The sequence below is a fragment of the Macaca fascicularis genome, chromosome 12, assembly GCF_037993035.2.
Source record: "Macaca fascicularis isolate 582-1 chromosome 12, T2T-MFA8v1.1".
NCBI classification, from domain to species: domain Eukaryota; kingdom Metazoa; phylum Chordata; class Mammalia; order Primates; family Cercopithecidae; genus Macaca; species Macaca fascicularis.
The window spans coordinates 869,295-888,945 of NC_088386.1; the positions used below are offsets into that span (position 1 = coordinate 869,295).

Sequence of the window (19,651 nt, forward strand, 5' to 3'; positions counted from 1 at the left end):
TTGCCTCGCATGCAAACTAACAAAGGGAGCCAGCACCAGCCCAATGCACTGAAAGAGCCGGGACATTTCCGGGCCAGAAACAAAGGGCTTGTCACACACAGTGGGGCAGCAGGACCCACTCACCCCTGTCGATATTCAGGATCACACAGTGGGGCAGCAGGACCCACTCGCCCCCGTCAATACTCAGCAACGTCCTGTATCCCTGTACAAAGACAAGATGTTATTTAGGCAAAACAAAATTAACATGTAAAGAACTGCTCACACTTTTCTCTTCTGAGAAAATTTGTTTTTAGCAACCATGGCTCTCAAGGCACTCACTTGCACATTATACATAATACTGCTTGTGGCCAAAGTCATGGTACCTTCCTATTCTTATTTACCAAGTGTTCTGAAAGGTGAGTATTTTAAAGAGAAAAGAGGTATGTGGCTTACCCCAGGCTAAGGAGTGAGTTAGCTGGACTATTCCTGTGAAATATGTGCTTTTTCTAATTAGAAAATCTGAGAACAAGGTATCAGTGTGAGTCTGTTGTTTCCATGAAGGAATGAAATGGATGCTGGGAAATTGAAGGAGCTTCAGAACGGGAATCTCACAACCTCAAATGGGGAGACCGGCAATTGGGAAAGCAGTCGTTCTGATTCATGGAGTTTTCGGAGATTCACGTCCACTCCGTGCTGCATTTGAGCGACTTTTCTTCTTGTGATGTGGACCCGATAGAAGAGAGGTCCCACATAGACATTCGGCATTTGTGAGGGTCTGGCACGGTGACTCACTTCTACAGATTTAACATGTTTACGTATAAATTACAATGGCTCAACTCTATAAAAACTGATAGCAGTTATGGATCAATTCCCTCATTTCTCACTTGGGCCACACTTCCTGTTTCTGCAAGAACATATCGCTTGGCTAGAAGACACGATGTTGACATTGACAGGAAAAAGGACCTTGTATAAAAATGATGCAGAGAATTCTTCTCAAAGGCAACTGGGACACACACTTTGTTAGTGACCAGTTGTCTACCGGCGCGGCAGCGAGACAGACAGAGCTCCACGCGTGAGCAGTCACAGCTCCCGTGATCCACACCAAGACCCCCAGGGTGATGACAGGCCAACCAGCAGCCTTGGAACGTACACTTCCTTCCTGAAATAGCTTCCTGAAAGACAACAAACAGTGATAATTGCAGGCATTTCTATGACTGGGAAGCAAGAAACCCTCCCAGTCCTGTTCCTTCTGCACCACATCCAGAACAGGCGTACACCCGGTGTAGAAAGCTCCCAAGGCCTGAACAGATCATTCGAATCTAATTCAGACTGACCTAATCTCTGCAGTGCAGTCCTACAAACAGACTTTCCAAAAGTTACCAAACCACTACCTCAAACCTCATGCTTTCTCTGCTTCGAAAGAGGACATGCGGCTCGGTTTATACGGCCACCAGAACATACACAGGGTATTATCTTATTGCCCTTCAGTGCCAAGAAGAATCCTGTGGTCTCTCATGGTAAAAACAAAACCACAACCACCACAACCCAGCTTTTCAAGTTGCAGGGAGTTTTACAGCCTCTTTATATGTCGTCTTCCTTTTTGCCCCAAACTGGATATTCTTTTTACTTTCTCCTTATTTCCTGAATATAATTTGATCAATATAATCAAAGTGCTTGTGTTAGAAGCAACTTTACTTAAGAAGAATTGAAAGAACTACATCAAAATATTAAGAGTAGCCATTTCAGGATGACAAGAGAACAATGTATTGTTTTTGTTCATTCTTTTCAACATTTGCAAAGTTTTTTGCCTTGAGTGCAGTCACTTTTGCAATCAGAGGTTACAGTGCTTGATGGAATGAGGCCATGAAGCACACACACCACCGAGTTTCTAACACAGAGCAATCTATGGGGAAGGATGGAGACACAGGAAAGGTTCATTTTAAAGCAATGCAGGTGTTTTTTCCATAAAGGCAAAAGACATTCTTAAAAGTGTTTGCACCATACACAAGTCTGCTAAATTTCATCAAAAAACAGAGAAAACAGTAACAGAAGAACACTTTAGCCCACAAGGAGACCAGCACACCCAGCTCGAGGCCACTCCAGATGAGGAGTGGAGAGTGGTTTCCTCACAGCTGACCCACCGGATCGGGTAACACGAGCAGGAGGGAAACATGGGGACCACAGAGACGTCAGACTGTGGACTGCACAGCAAGAGACAGCAACACAAACTAGCGGAGTAATTAAAAACTATTGTAAAAAGAGGTCCACATTCTATTTTAACCTGAAATCAGTGGCACGGTGACCACACCACCCTGCAGTTGCCTCCTCCCTCCCCCACACACAGCAGCCTCCTGGGACAACATCCTACTTCCAACTTGCAGTTACCTCCTGTCCCACCCCCGACCACAGTGCCCCCCTACAACTTCATCCTACTTCCACCCTGCAGCTGCCTCCCATCCCCAACACACAGCATCCTCCTGGGACAACCTCCTACTTGCCGGCCACAGCCTGGAGCCCCCAAAGCATGGAGGGGCTTAGCGAGCCACACAGCATTCCCCCTTCACACCTGGGAAGTCAGCCCCTCACTGAAGTGGGTCCTGCGCCCGCCAGCTGTGCATGATCAGAGGTGTGAGGTTATGAACCTGGTCACCCACTGTGCAGAGACGCGTGAGGTCATGGACCTGGTCACCCGTTGTGCACGATCAGAGGTGTGCAAGGTTCCAGACCTGGTCACCTGCTATGCACAATCAGAGGTGTGAGGTGATGGACCAGGTCACCCGCTGTGTACGAATAGAGGTGTGTGTGGTTAGTGACCTGGTCACCAGCTCTGCACAATCAGAGCCATGCGAGGTTACAGACCTAGTCACCAGCTGCACCCAATCAAAAGCTTTTGAGATTGGAGACCTGTTCACCTGCTGTGCACAGAAATGTGAGGTTATGGACCTGGTCACCCCGCTGTGCATGATCAGAGGTGTGCGAGGTTAGGGACCAGGTTACCTGCTGTTGTCCAATCAGAGCCAAGAAAGATTACAGACCTAGTCACCAGCTGCGCCTCATCAGAAGCTTTTGAGGTTACGGACCTGGTCAGCCACTGTGTGGGATCAGAGGTGTGCCAGGTTAGGGACCAAGTGCGTGGTGATGGACCTGATCAGCAGCCAAGACACCTGACGTTTCCAGTGTCATCCCGGCTTCTTTCAAAACTGGAAAAGTCTTCAGCTATTTCCCAAAGGCTCGTCCATCTTTGAAAACGATATGCGTGTGCACAGGCAATACCGATGACTGAAGATTGAAGGTTAGAGCATTCCAGCCCCATGCCCATGTCCCATCCCAACTGCGAAAACTTGAGCACAAACATCTCCCTCTCTGAAGCTCCCTGAACCCGGTGGCGGGCCTGGGACTCAGGTCCAGTGTCCTGTCAGTTACACTGAACAAAATGTCATTCAACACTGGCCATGGGCCCTATGCTTTAAACGTCTAAAAACCACATAGAAACCTCCCAAAGAACTACAATCTATGAAAGCTTTCATGACTAGTATTTTAGGAAGACTGACCAATCTTGACCTAAATCAAAGCCGACACTGCCCAAATTAACTCTGACCCCAGCTTCGTGCAAAGGCAGCCATCGCCTGGCCGTCGGTGTGACCAACAGCCTGGGCACAGACAGGACCAGCGCCGGTCCATCCCTGCACCTTAAGCGGGCTTCTGAGCTGCTGTCCATGATCAGTGATGGTGACGCCCAGAGCAGCTTTCCGGGAAAGCAGTAAACCTTTCAGGTCCTCACCTCACGAGGATGGCCATGTATAAATCAACTACCTTTGTTACTGCCCTGCCATTCCCAAAGAGGGGATGGGTTAAACTTCTTCCTCCTCCACATGCCCAACACAAGGCACAAGGAGACGGCAAGACCAGATTGGCTGGAGCTGGGAAGTTGTGCACTACAGATCAGTGCTGTGTGACCCAGGGAAGGCATCACTCAAAACACGTCCTGGAGGGCGACCAATCCGACCCGACCGTCCACCTCCAGGGTCAGCCAAGGGGCTCCTCTTGATGTGTCATCCTGATCACCCCTCACAGAGCAAATGAGCCTTTGACTTCAGCCTGTCCTAGGTACAACACCGACTCCCACCTCCCACATCCTGAACCAGCCTGTTCCGGGGATTGCTGTGGAGGTAGAGGAGCAGGCCCAAGACATCTAGTGGCATTTCCTGGCAAGGACACTCACCATGCTCGACCATAAAACTCGGGTCAACTGGTTTTCGGAGGGACTGTAATTTACTTGTGGCACGCATGGATACTGATTGACCCAGGGAGGGGCACGGAGGAGGCTGAAGGAAAACCCATGGTGACTGCGCCAGGCATTCCCGCACACACCGACATCTTCAGACTAGGGCGGCGTCCTAGTCTTACAATCAAACCGAAAGCCCAGAGAAACTAGGGAACTTGTCCAAGACCAGCAAAAAGTATGTGGGCAGCTGGGATTCAACTAAGTCCTTCCCTGGATCCATCCGCGCTGCTCCCTGCCCCCACTCCCACCACCCCGCCATGGCCCCGGATAGACACAGCAGGTCTGAACATCAGGCACCCCGCACGCAGAGTACGGAGCAGAGCCGGCTTCCGCAGTGGGATCTCACACACATCCCACTCCCCTTCTTGCCGAATGCCTCGGGACTCTGTGCGGTCAAGTCTGCAGATGTGGCCTCACTCTGCGCTAGGAGATCTGGGTGGCCAGCAGCGTTTTGCAGAGTGCTCCTCCAGACGGGGCTCGTCGGCTGATCCATGAGACACAGGACACCTGAGAGAAGGGCCGACAAACCCCACAAAGTCGCTCCCAACCTGTAAAGGACAGGGCCAAGGCGGGGCTCCTGGCAGTCCACGCTTCGGACAGGTCTTGCTGCAAACTGTGGTGCTTGTCAGGTGCGAGGAAGTTTCCCAGGGCAGGAGCTCTCCTTGCACAGCAAAAGCGGCACAGGCCATGCAGCAGGGCGTACTTTAGCTCAGGGCTCAGGAACCACGGGGTGCAGCGCGGCCTGCAGCAAACCAGACACATCAGAAGCCAAGCTCCCACCTTTTACATTCAGTGACATTGAAGGGAGGGAGTTGTCTGTAGCAATGGTCCTCCTGGGGGACCCGTACAGCACGCATGACCACCGACACTGACCACGAGTCCTTCCTAGGTCCTGGGGGCTACCCCACTTTACACGCACGGTTCCATGCACAAATCTATGCAGGGCAGTTGTTAGCCCCAGCTTAGAGATGAGGAAAACGCTGCTGGAAAAGCTAAGTGAGAAAATCAGACTTCAGCACACCTGCCATCTCCAAGACCACTATTACTCTATGTGCTAGGGTCTCAAGGGTTGGGTGTGTGGCATTTTAAGTGACTAATCATAGGTGGTTTTCTTCTCTCCACCTGTTTAGCCTGAACGTGCACGTACACGCTCTGCTGCAGGTGCACTGCCGTATGGGGACCAGCAACGCTCTTTCCTGCCTCGGGGTCTAGTCACTGCCTTCCGGAAAGCTCTCGCCTGCTTTACAGCCAAGCCAGGTAGGCCTGGTCAGCTGCACAGTGAAATTCCTGCAGTGTCAGAGCTAAGTGCCGGCTGAGACTTTAACAGCGAAGACAGCGGAGTAATGGGGATAAACTGAGCAAAACTGTATTGTAACGCAGATGAACGTCTAGAAGCAAAAGAAGCTGACACCCCTAAGAGAGCAGGCGATTGCCTCTCACTATGATGTTAATAGCAGCTTGCCGTTTCCAGTGCCTCCGTGTGCCAGGGTTTCCAGTCAGCGTTTGTGTTTAACTGCTCCTGGGCTACCTTATCAAACCTCTGCAGAGATCAGGGATATCTAAATTGACCCAGTATCTGCAGGCTGGCTGCTCAGAGGTCGTGGTGTGGAACGGCCAGGACATCGCTTAGTCATACAGGGCACAAGCACGTCACTTGCCACTCCTGTCTTTCTATTTCATCAAACCTTCTTTTCTCCTGAATATTGACCATAGCAAAGTCATTAGCCTTCGAGATGCATTTGAAACATCAACTTGCGTTCTTCAAGAGGTTTAAGACACACTTAAGTCTTTCTTGCCATGCTCAACACACACAGCCGGCCCTTTCTGAAGTCAGTGTTTCTGGAACAAAAGCCTTGGCCTGCCCCAGTGAACATTCACACTGAGCACACTGTCGCGAGGCTGCTTGGCCAACCAGCAGGGGGCAGGGGGCAGGAGAGAGCTGCAGGGGCCACGTGGGGTCCCTGCAAACCCGCCTCACTCCCTCAATCAAGGGCGGTGCCTCCTGCCAATCCAGCGGCTTCCTCCAAGGGGAAGAGGCTTCTTCAGCTGCCATGGCACTGATTTCAGGCGGCTCAGCCAATGGGGCAACAGATTCAACAGAGTCCCATGTTGTTAAAGGAAAACTTCTGTTACCAGGCAACCTTAAGGTCAGATTCAACGGAAAATAACCAACAATATTGCTTCCAAACCAACAGGCTACTAGTGCCTTATCCTTCAATGCTGCTTAAACACGGAAAAGTATGAGGAAAAAAGAGCATGGCACTTACTTCTTAAAAAATAACACCTCTTCCAGGTTCATTTTACCCATATCATAAAGACTTAGAACTGTGGATTGCCTACAGGAACGTGGAGTGGGGGTGGATCCCCACGCTGACCCAGCCTCACCCCAGGTCAGTCACCCCCCCACCACGGGGTTCACACCTCTCCAGGCCCTGTCACCTCATCAAGGAAAGGTGGCGTCTCTGAGCTCTCTTCGCAGGAAGTACCCGAACGGGAGCTAGAGACACAGACACACCCACAACTGCTTTGAAATCCTGAACATATTTAAGGACTTCATTATTAGCTTTTTAAAACTGTAAGAACAAAGTGAGCCTGATTTTAACCTCTCTGCCACAATAACACCGTGTACATCTGTCTTTTACTGTTTGTTCCTTCTCCAGCAGCTGCTGCCTGGCTGGCCGACTGCAGAAGAACAGCCTCTGGTACTCCCGGGAAGCCCTCGGTAAAAGCGTGAACACCACGATCACATCTCAGGACGCCGCACATGTTAGGGTCGCCCACAGACCGCCATTCCCAGTGCCTAGAAGGCACTGAAGCGGCCTCCTGCTCTTTGTCAATGTCAACTTTCCTAAGCTAAGTTGTGTTGAAAATTTTTAACTGCAGTCCACACGTACTTCTTTGTGTCTTGTTTTTATCCTAGAGGAATATTTTTACGGAAAATTAAGCTTGCAAGGTTGAAGGATTTTCTGAAAGTCGACTCCAAATCCAGGAAGAAAAAAAAAATGGGCCAAATGTGGTGCTCACGCCTGTAATCCCAGCAGTTTCGGAGGTTGAGGCCAGCAGATTGCTTCAGCCCAGGAGCTCCAGACCAGCCTGGAAAACATGGCAAAACCCTGTCTCTACTAAAAATACCAATAATAATAATAATAATAATAATAATAATAATAATAATAAAGCTGGGCGTGGTGACGTGCGTCTAGTCCCAGCTACTCAGGAAGCTGAGGTGGGAGGATCACCTGAGCCCAGGAGGTGAAGGCTGCAGTCAGCCAAGATTTACATCACTGCACTCCAGCTTGGGCGACAGTGAGACACCGTCTCAAAAAAACAAAGCAAAAACAACTGTATAAATCATTATAGAAGGGAGCTGGCCAGGCGCAGTGGCTCACGCCTGTAATGCCAGCACTTTGGGAGGTCAAGGTGGGCAGGTCACCTGAGGTCATGAGTTTGAGACAAGCCTGGACACTGTGGCAAAACCCCATCTCTAATAAAAATACAAAAATTAGCGGAGCATGGTGGTGGGTGCCTGTAATCTCAACTACCGGGGAGGCTGAGGCAGGAGAATCACTTCAACCCGGGAGGCGGAAGTTGCAGTGGGCCAAGATTGCGTCACTGTACTCCAGCCTGGGCAACAAGAGCGAGAGTCCACTTCAAGAAATACAAATAAAAATGAAGGGAGCTAATGTTTTTCATTTAAGGGAAGGGAGAAGAACATTCAGTATTTATACCTCTCAAGCACACATCTGCAGTGGTACCCTAAAGTATTCAAGATACACATTCCTACAAATATAGTTCAAAACTACTCACCAAGTTACCTGCTAAAAGAACATGCATTGTAAGAATGCTACATTATATTTTTTGAGCATCTGTATCCAATATTTTAGCATACTGGCAGTTTTCCCTTCAGGTGCTGTATGCCTAAATTATTACATGTTTAGTCATTCATTTCAGAATTTATGACTTGCTTTAGGCAATAAACATCAGCTACTAAATTAATGACTTAGGGGAAAAGTTACTAAGTTAACTTGGAAGTTAAACTTTGCAAACTGAATTTGTTGGACCTCATGCAAGCTAGACGATCAGTTTTTTAAATTGTTTCTTGTGTGTTTCCCTCGAGGATGGAAATAGCTTCTCTCTCATCCACTGTGCACACTGCAGCCCGCACCTCTCGTCCACCGCGCCACACTGCAGCCTGCAATTCACCCTGTACCAGGCTTTCCACACCTTACCTGAAAGACACTAAGTATAACCAAGAAGGAAATGAAAAGCAGATAAATGACCTCCACCCCCACATCCAGCATGCAAATGTTAAACATTCATCAAAGTAAAACCAAAAACCCATGTTAGCTCACGATTGTAACTGGTAGAGTTATGTGCATGGCAACTTTAAAAGTCTAGTTAAGTAAAAACCTAATGGAGACTCTCAAGAAAGACATGTGCAAAGATTGACAGTGAGGAGAGGACTTCACTCTGCATCCAGCCTGTCCTGGAAGCCACGCCCAAATGCCAGGTTGTATGGATCTGAAAAGCAGGAAAAAACAAGTGTTGAAAGGTGTACAGTCTCAGCAATGTACAAATTCGATGTAGGATGCTCAGAAACCTTGAATTTCCAATCAGAAAACAGCAACATGAGCAAGTTTCCCAGCAGTGCCCACTTTCTACCTACGGCATGTGTAACAGTTATGCTGGCCACCTCCGGGGGGACAGAGGCTTCCTGGTCACATTCGCTCTGGCAGCCACACAGCTGGCCCCGCCACAAACACCTGTCTAATACTGAGGAACCACTCTCTCCCTGGGCTTTGCTCGCTCTAGCCAGGAGAGCGTATTTACAGAGTACTTTACTGACTGAGTCCTCGTTCAATGCGTCAAGCTTGAAGGCAGGGCAACCCCATTCCTGGCCCAATTAAGTGAACTGAGCAGAGCAAATGCCCCCAGTTGGACAGCACTCAGTCACGACAGCAGTGGCCACTGTTCACAGGGCGCTGGCTTCGTGCTGAGAACAGTTACAAGCGTCTTCTGTCTGAGGAATGTGCACTGCAACCCTGTGGGGCCGTTTGCAACGTCCACCAGAGTTCTGATGCAGCCAAGTCCAGGCTGTCTGTGGATCTCGCCACGTGGCCGTCCACATCCCCTGCAGATCAGATCTCACTGCAGGGACCGCGGGTTCCAGGGCTGCCTTGAGGCACATGCTCCCTTCGCCGCCACCTCCTGGCCCCTGACATCAACCCTCACCACTGCTGCCAACACTTGATTTTCTCATGGCTCCTGAGGGGCCTGTTCTGCCCTTCCCTGCTCCCTGCGTCTGGCTTGGAGGGTGCCCACATCAACGCCAACGCTCACGTAATCACCAACCCTTCCATGGGGCTTGATGCCTAGGAGTCTCAATATCAGAAAGTCAGATTCCTGTGCTTGTTGGAGAATTTCTTCCCATTGTACAAGTGAAGGAGATAAAATTCTAGGTGCCTGCAATAACCTCATTTCCACAACGAAGCAACGTCAGTAGTAGCACAAAACAAACAAACAAAAAAAGCTTTTTTTTTTTAAACTTCTTTTAAACAAGCTAAATACAATTTAAGTTTTACATCCATGTTCTCATCAGCTCCCACCTGGTGAGCAGGCAAATAGTAATTTTCAAAGAAACAAATTGTTGCATAATTTTAACACTTAGCATTATCACTATTAAGCAAGAATTATCCCAAAAATACATGATGATCTTGTTCTCACGTTCAAAAATTGATTGTCATACAGTGAAATAACACTTAATGCAAAGGAAAGTTTCTTTTCAGGTATCTGTTCTGGAAAAGAAAAAAAAAGATTTCTGGCAAAGAGATAAACATTAATTATGTAACAATCCAAAATGCCTCTGGGAAAAATGATGTCATCCAATTAGTTCTTTGAAGTGTTACAAATGCAGCTGAGTTTTAATAGTAATTTGTCCATGATTATCAAAAGAATCTTTAAAAATCTTAGTACTGAAATAACTATAAATGGATATAATATGCAAAGCAGAAGAGTTAACATTTGGGGTAGATTTTGGCCCATATTTTTAACATATACATAGTTGTTTACCTAGTTGAAGCTTATCCCTCTCCTCCTAGGCTCTTCAAGACTGATTTTCAAACATAGGACTGGATTTTGGTACATGAAGACAGCTTTAAAATGTGTTAGGATCAGGCCGGGCACAGTGGCTCAAGCCTGTAATCCCAGTATTTTAGGAGGGCAAGGTGGGTCGATCATTTGAGGCAAGGAGTTCAAGACCAGCCTGACCAATATGGCAAAACCCGGCCTATATTAAACATTTTTGTAATTAGCCAAGTGTGGTGGCACACACCTATAATCCCAGCTACTTGGGAGGCTGAGGCAGGGAGAACTGCTTGAAGCCAGGAGGCGGAGGTTGCAGTGAGCCAAGATCGCACCACTGCACTCCAGCTTGGGCGACAAAGAGAGACGGTCTCAAACTAGAACTTAGCCTCAGGAAAAGCATTGAGCACCCCCCACCCAAACCAACCCAAGGAATCACATGGCAATGGTTATCATCTGATTTCGACACAATAAAGTTCTATTCTCCTCTCTAAACACAATGGTAAACACCTGCTATCAGCCCACAGAAACTCCCAGGAGCCAGTAACACTGGACTAGCAAGATTAATGGGCCACGTATGCAGGGTTCAGCTGCAGAAAGTGAAGACACCAAGAATGGTGTGTGCTCAAACCAGATTCCTTGCTTTCGGGGTGGAGGGGCTTCCCGGGAAAATCTAGTCCAGTGGGATGGTTTCCACTTCCACCATAAGGAGGAAACGGGGGTTTCCTGAGGGCACTGACAGGACCTGGGTCTCTGCCCCTTTGTCCTCTGTCCTGTTTTGGGATGAGGTTGGGCTGAAGGCAGGTTTTCCCTACATCTTCCGGGCAGGAGAGATGGAGCTGACAAGTGGACGACGGTTTTTCCAAATCGTTGCCATGTTTATAACCTGTTATCAACCTGTTTTCCCTGGAGATCAGTGAAGCAACATCATTGATTCTCTTCCATTAGGGACAACCCGGTGTTACGGGAGGCAGGAGACAGCATGCAAGCTGGGTCAGCCTCTGTGCGAGTCTGAGTCAGTCACTTGTGTCTGGTCCCCAGCATGCTCGTCTATCAAATGGGCGGCTCCAAAGACCAGTGACTTTGAACCAGAGTTCCATGGAGGTTGCCCAAGGATGGGGGGGGAAGGGGGGGAAGAGGAGGAAGAGGAGGGAGGAGGAAGAGGAGGGAGGAGGAAAGGAGGAAGGAAGAAGGGGAGGAAGGAAGGAAGAAGGGGAGGAAGGAAGGAAGAAGGGGAGGAAGGAAGGAAGAAGGGGAGGAAGGAAGAAGGGAAGGGGAAGGAAGAGGAGTGTGGAGGGAGGAGTGTGGAGGGAGGAGTGTGGAGGGAGGAGTGTGGAGGGAGCACTGTGGAGGGAGCAGTGTGGAAGGAGGAGGAGAAGCGGGGTTCTCTGAGGAGGAGGACCAAGTTTCTGAGGTGTCTTGGAGTCAGAGTTGGCAGTGGTTTGGGCTCTAGGCCCTCTCTTGCATAGTTTTAGGCTTTAACTATTTATACTTGTGGACTCTTTAAAAGATTTAATTTGAAGAAAACCGGAGTTAGGGATACCTTGCTTCTAAAACACAATTTCTCAAGCCTGAGACTAAGTGCTAGGCATTGCTCATTCTGTTACCGTCATTTCCTCCTATTTAAAATCAGCCGCACACCCCCAATCTCCCTTCAGTGCAAACACCTTTTCCGAGGATCTCAAACAGCAGAGCGAGCGGCCCATGACCCCAGCCGTGGGCACGAGGAGCGAAGAGCAGACGTGCGGAGAGGGCTGCGGACGACATGAGAGGCAGAGGCCCGGCACCTCCCTGCAGGGGCTGTGCTCCTCCAGGCCTAAAGGACATCCTCGCCTCTGGGGTGAACAAGCAGCACAAACTATCAACACTTATTCCAAAAGAACAGGAAGAAAATTCAAACGAAGGTAACACAGTTATCCCAACACAACACTGCAGCAGCCCAGAAACAGGAGGGCCAGTGAGCCTGAGGTGAGCGGTTCCAACAGCGGGACAGCGACGTTGGCATTAGGGCTTTTCGGCAAAAAAAAAAAAAAAAAAAAAAAAGACACAAAAGGTAACATGGGCCACCCATTATTTCCTGCCAGTGGAAAGACACCCACAGGCCCCCAGATGCCAACGGCCCCTTGGGAACGAGCTCACGCAGCGCTTCAGGTCTTCGCACGAGCAGGCACGTGGTGTCCTCAGTATCCCCGCCCGTGACACATACACCACACTTGACTCCCATACCTGCGGGTCCAGGGGAATGGCGGGAAGTTCTCGGAGGACCGGGCATCCTGTGAGGGCACTGCATGATTATGTACCTCAGAGGATTCCCCGGGCAGGTGCTCTCTCTCCAAAGGATGAACTGGATCCTGACCACACCCAGATCGCGCTGACCTGCAAGCCAAGCGCCAACATCTCACATCCAAAGGGATGCACAGGTGCCTGCTGCACGTGGAGCCCAAGCCCCTCGCAGAGCTCAGGACGAACCCAGTGTCCAGGCCTGGGGCCGTCACCAGCCAGGAGAGGTGTCCGGGGCACTTCCCAGCGATGGCCACAAGAAGAAGCAACTCAGGACAAAGCCAGTGTCCAGGCCCAGGGCCGTCACCAGCCAGGAGAGGCGTCCGGGGCATTTCCCAGTGATGGCCATGGGAAGTAACAACTCAGGCCCATCAGGGGCTTCCTCATTATGCGGGTGTTAGAAGTAGAGACAGAGGTTCAGGTCTAGTGGCACAAACAGCGACGGACCCCATGGAAATGCGGGCGTGGCCCCTCCATCCCAACAGCCTGCATGGCTACTCCATTCTGCTCCCATCACACACATCCCCACACAGCCAAGCCCCTTCTCCTTTCCCCCACTGGATTCATCAAATCAAACCTCGCTGTCCTTGGCAAATGTACCATTAATTTACTTACTGCCCAGTAAAAAAAATCACACTTCCAGTTAACATGACACCCCCGCTACGATAGAACAGCCTTAATTCAGACATGACGCAGAGGAACAGAGGGAGGAGGGGTCGAGGGCCATCCTGGAATCGGCAGCTCTTTTCTGGGGAAAGTCTCCCTCCCACCCGAGCCCGACACTCATGCCACACTATCCCCATGGTGTCTGAAAGCTCCATGAAGACAGGGTCACTCTGACCCCTTCACACCCACAACGCCAAAGAGGAGCAGATGTTCAGGAAAAGTCTCCTGCTAGTGCTGAAGACAAGAATAATTCACCTGGAAGTGTTCATGTGGTGCCCAGAATGTCAGGAGAAAACAAGGCACCACATGAACACTTCCAGGTGAATTTTGGAATGACTCTACCGAATGCCAGTCATCCTTTTTCAGAACAAAACCAATACCGGGAAACATGTGTCGCCAGCAGAGAGATGGTCCTTTAGACGGCTTACAAACACACCTACGTTACACTGAATTTATCTCAAGCCACCCTTCTCTGTGCTAATGTAAAAAGTCTCCTTTATTAACCAGTAGCCTTTTTCATCTGGTGCTTTTTAACAAGCAAGACGGTCCTGTAACACTCAGGCATTGTTGAAAACGTCAAATGGAAGCCTAGAATCCTCTTCCGTGCAGCTTCACTGCAAAGTATTTTGACATGAGCCAAATCATGCTATTCCTACATCTCCACAGGAAACTCAAGGCTTCATCAAGGAAACGCAGCATGATTTCTGCTAGGCACAGAAATTGGTGGGGTGGGCATGGAGTTGAGGGAACATTACATAGAAAGAACACCGCGATAATCACCTGTATGAGAGCCACACTGGCCGGCAAGCCCCGGTCAGCTCGGTCTCTGCACAGTCACAGACGTGAGGCCTGGAGGGCAGACACCTGACACTGCTGACCACCCCAAGGTCGTGGCCTCTGCCCCTTCTCTGCTGCTCATCAGTTCCAAGCTTCTGGCAACACCTCCTGCTGCCCCCACTGCCTGATCGACTCTTCGTGAAAAGCAAATGTTGCCAGGATAGCTTATGAGCACATTTGCTGGGAAAGCAGCTCCGATTGACGCTGAAACCCCCTTCTCACACCCCTGGCAGCTCCCTTGCCCCCGATGTGCACATGCTTGCAGCTCTGACCTTGCTCAGTGTCCACACAGGCTCTGTCTCCTGGAGAGCCGAACACAGACTCATTGTTGAGTCAGAAATACACAAAGAGGGTGACGGTTACGAACTGCCTGCCCCCCAGAACACAGGTTGAAATCCTCACCCTCAATGTGATGCTGTCAGGAGGTCTTTGGGAGGTGATGAGTTCCCGAGGCTGGAGACCCTTGAATGGAATTTGTGCCTCAGAAAGGGGCCCAGCAACTCCCTCGCCCTCCCATTGTGTCAGGGCCAGAGACAAGGTGTGTGCCAACCAGGAAGGAGCCCACACCAGAATCCACCCGTGCGGCACCCTGATCCTGCCTTCCAGCCGCTAGAACTGTGAGAAACAAATTCCTGTTGTTCATAAGCCACTCAGTCAATGGTGTTTCGTTACAGCAGCCTGAGCTGCCTGAGATGACGATTCTCACCGCCCTACAGAAATGGCTACTCCCCTCTCCCAGAAAGAGGGGTTTAATTAAAATCCCTGTCTCTCCTCGTGGCCACCACAGATCTCACTCCCCCACCCTGTAAGCCAGCAATTGCTAGGATTAAAGGAAAATCAGAATCGTTTTAGGCCAGCTCCTCCATATCGGTCTGAAGACTGTAACTTTGCCCACTTCCACGGTGGCCGTGTCACTGCATTGCCCATGTCAGCTCTGTGTCTGCACTGGGTCCCAGGCTCTGCATAGACTCCTCCTGCTGCCCATCCAGCACAGCCATTTCCCCTTCTGCTTTGCAGGTGTCCTTCAATATCCAACCCCACCCCTCTGCAACCCAAGGCCTTCCGATTCAGGCATTCGGGGTGAGCTCATCCATGTGCTGCAGTTCTTGACTCAAGTAAACCAGGCCCAAGGCATTGGCACCAACTGTCTACTGGCTGTGTGGTCTGCACAGCCACTAGCTGCCCCAGCCACACCAGGGCCCGGGAGGGGAGGCAGAGGAACCTGTGAAGCTGCCAACAGCCATATGGGAACACGGGGCCCTGGGATGAGGAGGATGCCATGGAAGGAAATTCAGAGAAAGAAAGAGCCCCAAAGGCTGGACGGGTCATGCCCAAAGCCTACACTGCTGAATTTTCCAGGTTTCTGAACTCAATCGCTGACCCACACAGCACGTGTTTCCCGAGTGCTGACCCCGCGTGGCATTGGATACGGCAATAAAGTAGGACCCCCACCTCCCCCTTCCCCGACACATACACAGGGCCTCCGTCGTGGCGGGAAATCAGGCCTGGGGGCCCAGTTGGCACCGCAAGCCAGGGAAGGGGGCCATTTCAGACGGACAGTGGGTGCAGCCTTGCCAAAGCCCAGCAGTCACCTGCACTGCCACAGCCAGGCTGAGTCCAGATCAGCCGCACAGAAACCTGACCCTCTCAAGGGCACGCCTGAGCTCATTAGGGACAGACACCGTCTCCTGCTTATCTCCAACACTTTCTCTGCATGTCTAGTTACAAACGGACGACGCAGTCTCGGAAGCACAGCTGTGACTCTGGAGACAGATCCCAGGCCTCCCCCTGCTCCTCTCCGTGGTGCCACTGATGGGGAGGGGCCGGTATGGCCGCGAGGCCGCACACCCACAGCCACCCTGCCACGGAGACACGGGCCTTCGATGGTTACTTCTGCCAAAGAACCCTGCTGCGTCTTGGAGCACACCATGGTGGGCGGGAAGCTCCACCCGGAGAAACAGCGATGCTTCTCCCCAGAGCCAACGGAGGGCACCCCCACCCTGCATTCAGCAGATTACTTACTTTCTGGAAAACATCTGAGTTAATGGGGAACACTAAAATGAAAAGGTCACGCTAGAAAGGTTAGAAGGTTGTGTGGAGTCTCAGGAGGTCCAAAGATTTCTGAACCAAGACTGCTGCGGTCAACGAGCTTACAGGGTAAGTTTCCACATGGGCCTTCAACAAGCAACGCTCAGCAGGGAGGAGCCACGTTCTGGGCAGAACCTCAGAACCAGAACATCGGACACCACAAAGTCACATCAGAGCCAACAGCAACTGAAATACAGCGCTCTCCTAAGATGTGTGCGTCACCTGCAGAAAGTCACCACACATTAAGATGGGGGGAGAAAAGGATAAGGTTAGAAACAAATTTGAAATAATTTCTGCATACGTCAAATTTCTATATCCACTGGCTTTCTTTCTGGGAGTAACAACTTTTACATGAGACGCACATCCCAGTTGGAAGGAGTTTGGGTTTTCCGTGGGCAGAGACAAGGGCTCTCCAAGAAATGTGAACCTTTTCTCACTCACTGAGCCGCGTGCCCTGAGGCCGTCCTGGCCTGCCTGAGCACCTCCCTGCTCTGCCTCCAGCCAGCTCCTTCCAGCACTCACCCCGCTGCTCCCAGAGCCTGCACTGGCCCAGGAGCTCCTCTTCTGCTGCTATCAATCTTCCACTTTAGGGTAAATAAGTTGGAAACTAGACAGTTATAAGACCCCTTGGCTTTTTAAAAATTTGTCTTCTCAGAAAACAAAGAATACGAATTCTACTTCCATGGTTTAATATGTTGCCCCCATCTGCCTGTTCGTGGATATGTGTTTTTATATATATTTTAATCAGTACTTATAAAAGCATGCACTGTTGGCTACATTCAGTTCAATTACATTTGATGTAAGAAGTTTTAATTTCAGTGAATTCAGGCACTCAAAATTTAAGCCCTCTGACATCTATTAATCAAATGGAAAAATTACAGGTAGATATTACAAAAATCAAGAGAAGTGTTTAATATAAATCCTGGACTTTTAGATATTTCCACAAATGTAATGTATACATTAGTACACGACCTTGAGCATTTTCACAACTCTTTGAGCCAAAATTCTATTCTTAACTTTTATTGATAAATCAACATCCATATGTGATTTTAAGCAGCTCAAACATCAGCTCTTAAAAACAACCAGAAATGCTGCGGGCAAATCCCACCAAGCAGCAAATAACGGAACTGCAGCCAACAACCCAGGTACCTCCCCTGAGGCATCTGGAACTTGAGGATTACGAGCAGCCTTTGGTGTCTGAGGCACCCGAGAGTGGGGACTCCAACTCCCCAAGTCTAAGATGGCCTCAGTGATAAGGAAAACTGATCAAAAAGTCATCCCTGCCGGCCCCCTGCCATGGGCTCCCCCCTGACGGCCCTCAGCCACGTGCTTACAGATCTCAGTTCCTCTCTGTCCCGCAAAGTCTGACTCCTGATTCCAGCCCTGCTGCTTACTGGGATGTGGTCATGGACGTCAACTGCACCTGTAAGGGGAGAAGCCGGTCAGGATACAGGATCCTGGCCATCCTGGCAGCGCTCAAGCTGATACTGTAACTTGGTAGTAAGTTACTTAATGCAAAGGTTTAACTTTGAAAAATTTAGATGTGTGTATTCTAACGGAAATTCTGAATGTAGAACACAGGCCACACCCTCACACAGATGCTGTCTGGCCAGCACTCTTTTGTTTATCTTTTCAATAGACATTTTTAAAAGCAGTTTTTGGTTCATAGCAAAACCAAGAGGAAAGTACAGAGAGTCCTCACATATCTCCTTTCCCAGCACAGGTACAGCCTCCATTATTCTCCTGCCCTCACCTGACCAGCATGTCTGTACAACCGACAGACCCGCATCAACAGGGCACCACCCCCCACAGTCCACAGCTCACACGAGGACTCGGCCTGCTGCTGCTCACTCTGTGCGTTTCACAGACGTGGAACGGCATGCATCCCCCATGAAAGCCCCACCTGGAGTTGTTTCCCACCTTCCATATCCCCTATGCTCCTCCTATTCATCTCTCCTTTCCCCAACCCCTGGCAACCGCTGACTATTTGACTGTCTCCACAGCTTTGCCTTTTCCAGACTGTGCTGTGGTTGGACTTAGACAGCAGGCAGCCTTTCCAGATTGGAGTCTCACTTAGCAACATGCGTTTAAGATTGTTCCTTGTCTTCATGGCTTAGGGGTCCAGTTCTTTTTAGTGCTGAATAATATCCCAGTATCTGACATACCACAGTTTATCCATTCACCTACTGAAGGGCATCTTGGTTGCTTTCTAGTTTTGGCAATTATAAAGCTGCTGTCAACGTCTGTGTGCACATTTCCGCATGGAAGTAAACTTTCAGCTCCTCCGAGTAAACGTCCAGGACTGTGATTGCTCCTGTGGTCGGAGAGCTTAGTTCCATGGAAAACCGCCACGCTGCCTCCCACAGCAGCTGCCCCACTTCCCCCAGCGATGAGTGAGGGTCCTGATGCCCACACACCCACCAGCACGCGGCAGTGTCGGAGTTCGGGTTTTGGCCAGGCTGATGGGTGCACAGCGACGCCTCGCCCTATGACATCAGACGCGGGCCATGTTTCCAAGTGTAGATTTGCCATCTGTGTATCTTCTTTGTTAGGGTATCTGTCCAGGTCTTTGGACCATTTTTAATCAGGTTGTTCATTTTCTTGTTGAGTTTTCAGAGTTCCTTGCACGGTTTGGATAACAGCCTTTATCAGATGAGTCTTTTACAGATGCGTTCTCCCCGTCTGTGGCCTGCCCTCTCATGCTCCTGAGACACTATGTTTTTTAGTTTGAAAAACACTTTAGACAGAAGATGGACCTCCCAGCCCACCACGGTTCTCAGTTTGGCCGTGGTCACCACCCTCCCAGCCCCGGTTCCCACCTTTCCACGATCTGCTGCTCCTATGGGCGTCAACCCATACTAAGCCTAGACCTAAAAATTTGCAGCTCAGGAAACCTTAATCATTTTAGGAACCTGAGGGGTGGGCCAGGGGGATCTCACAGAGTGTGGTGCTGTCTATGGTGTCAGCAAAATGCAGCTGGGGCTTCCCGCAAGCACTTCAGGGAGGCCGTGCACTGGCCCGAGGCTGCTTCCGCCTCCTATCCTCGGTTCTCATGCCCAGCTGTGAGCAGAGCCCCCCGCTTCGGGAGCGGTCCCTGGCTCCAGGCCCTAACGTCCATGTCCAGGCCCCTGGTAGGGCAGCTTCTACCCCAGGGAGGCTGGGACTGGAGACAGCCCGGAGCTCCAGGCAATCCTGGCAACCACGTGCTTCCCGAAGTGGCTGCAGACAAACTCCTGCTTCCAAAACCTGGCACGGGCTGTGTGAGGCCTGGAACGCGGGAGGCACGTTTCGCAGGGTCCCTGCTCACATACAAAAGCAAGGCTAAGAGCAGGTAAATTATTTAATTACCCTCTCATGGTTATCAAGTAAAGTCATAGTCTCTTAGACCTATGTGTGACTAGAAGTATACACATTATGGAAGTGTATATAAATGTGAAT

The 19,651-nt window shown here is 50.1% G+C and overlaps 2 long non-coding RNA genes across 8 annotated transcripts in view; both read right to left on the reverse strand.

Moving 5' to 3' along the window:
* LOC123571641 (uncharacterized) overlaps positions 1 to 19,651 on the reverse strand; it is a 117,345-nt gene that overhangs the window by 13,574 nt on the left and 84,120 nt on the right. For 2 of the 7 annotated variants that reach the window (XR_010579810.2, XR_010579812.2), the window contains exons 3-4: positions 994 to 1,151; positions 124 to 202 (exon numbers count right to left, since the gene is read on the reverse strand). This is a non-coding gene — a long non-coding RNA (uncharacterized lncRNA). Of the gene's footprint in view, positions 1 to 123; positions 203 to 432; positions 1,152 to 19,651 lie in introns of those variants that run through there. The other 5 variants (XR_010579806.2, XR_012420997.1, XR_012420996.1 and 2 more) reach the window with 4 other exon arrangements.
* Positions 8,096 to 9,761, reverse strand: LOC135966413 (uncharacterized). Its single transcript, XR_010579734.1, has 2 exons — positions 9,614 to 9,761; positions 8,096 to 8,782 (listed from the first exon to the last, which is right to left on the reverse strand). It is a non-coding gene; the product is annotated as an uncharacterized lncRNA (long non-coding RNA).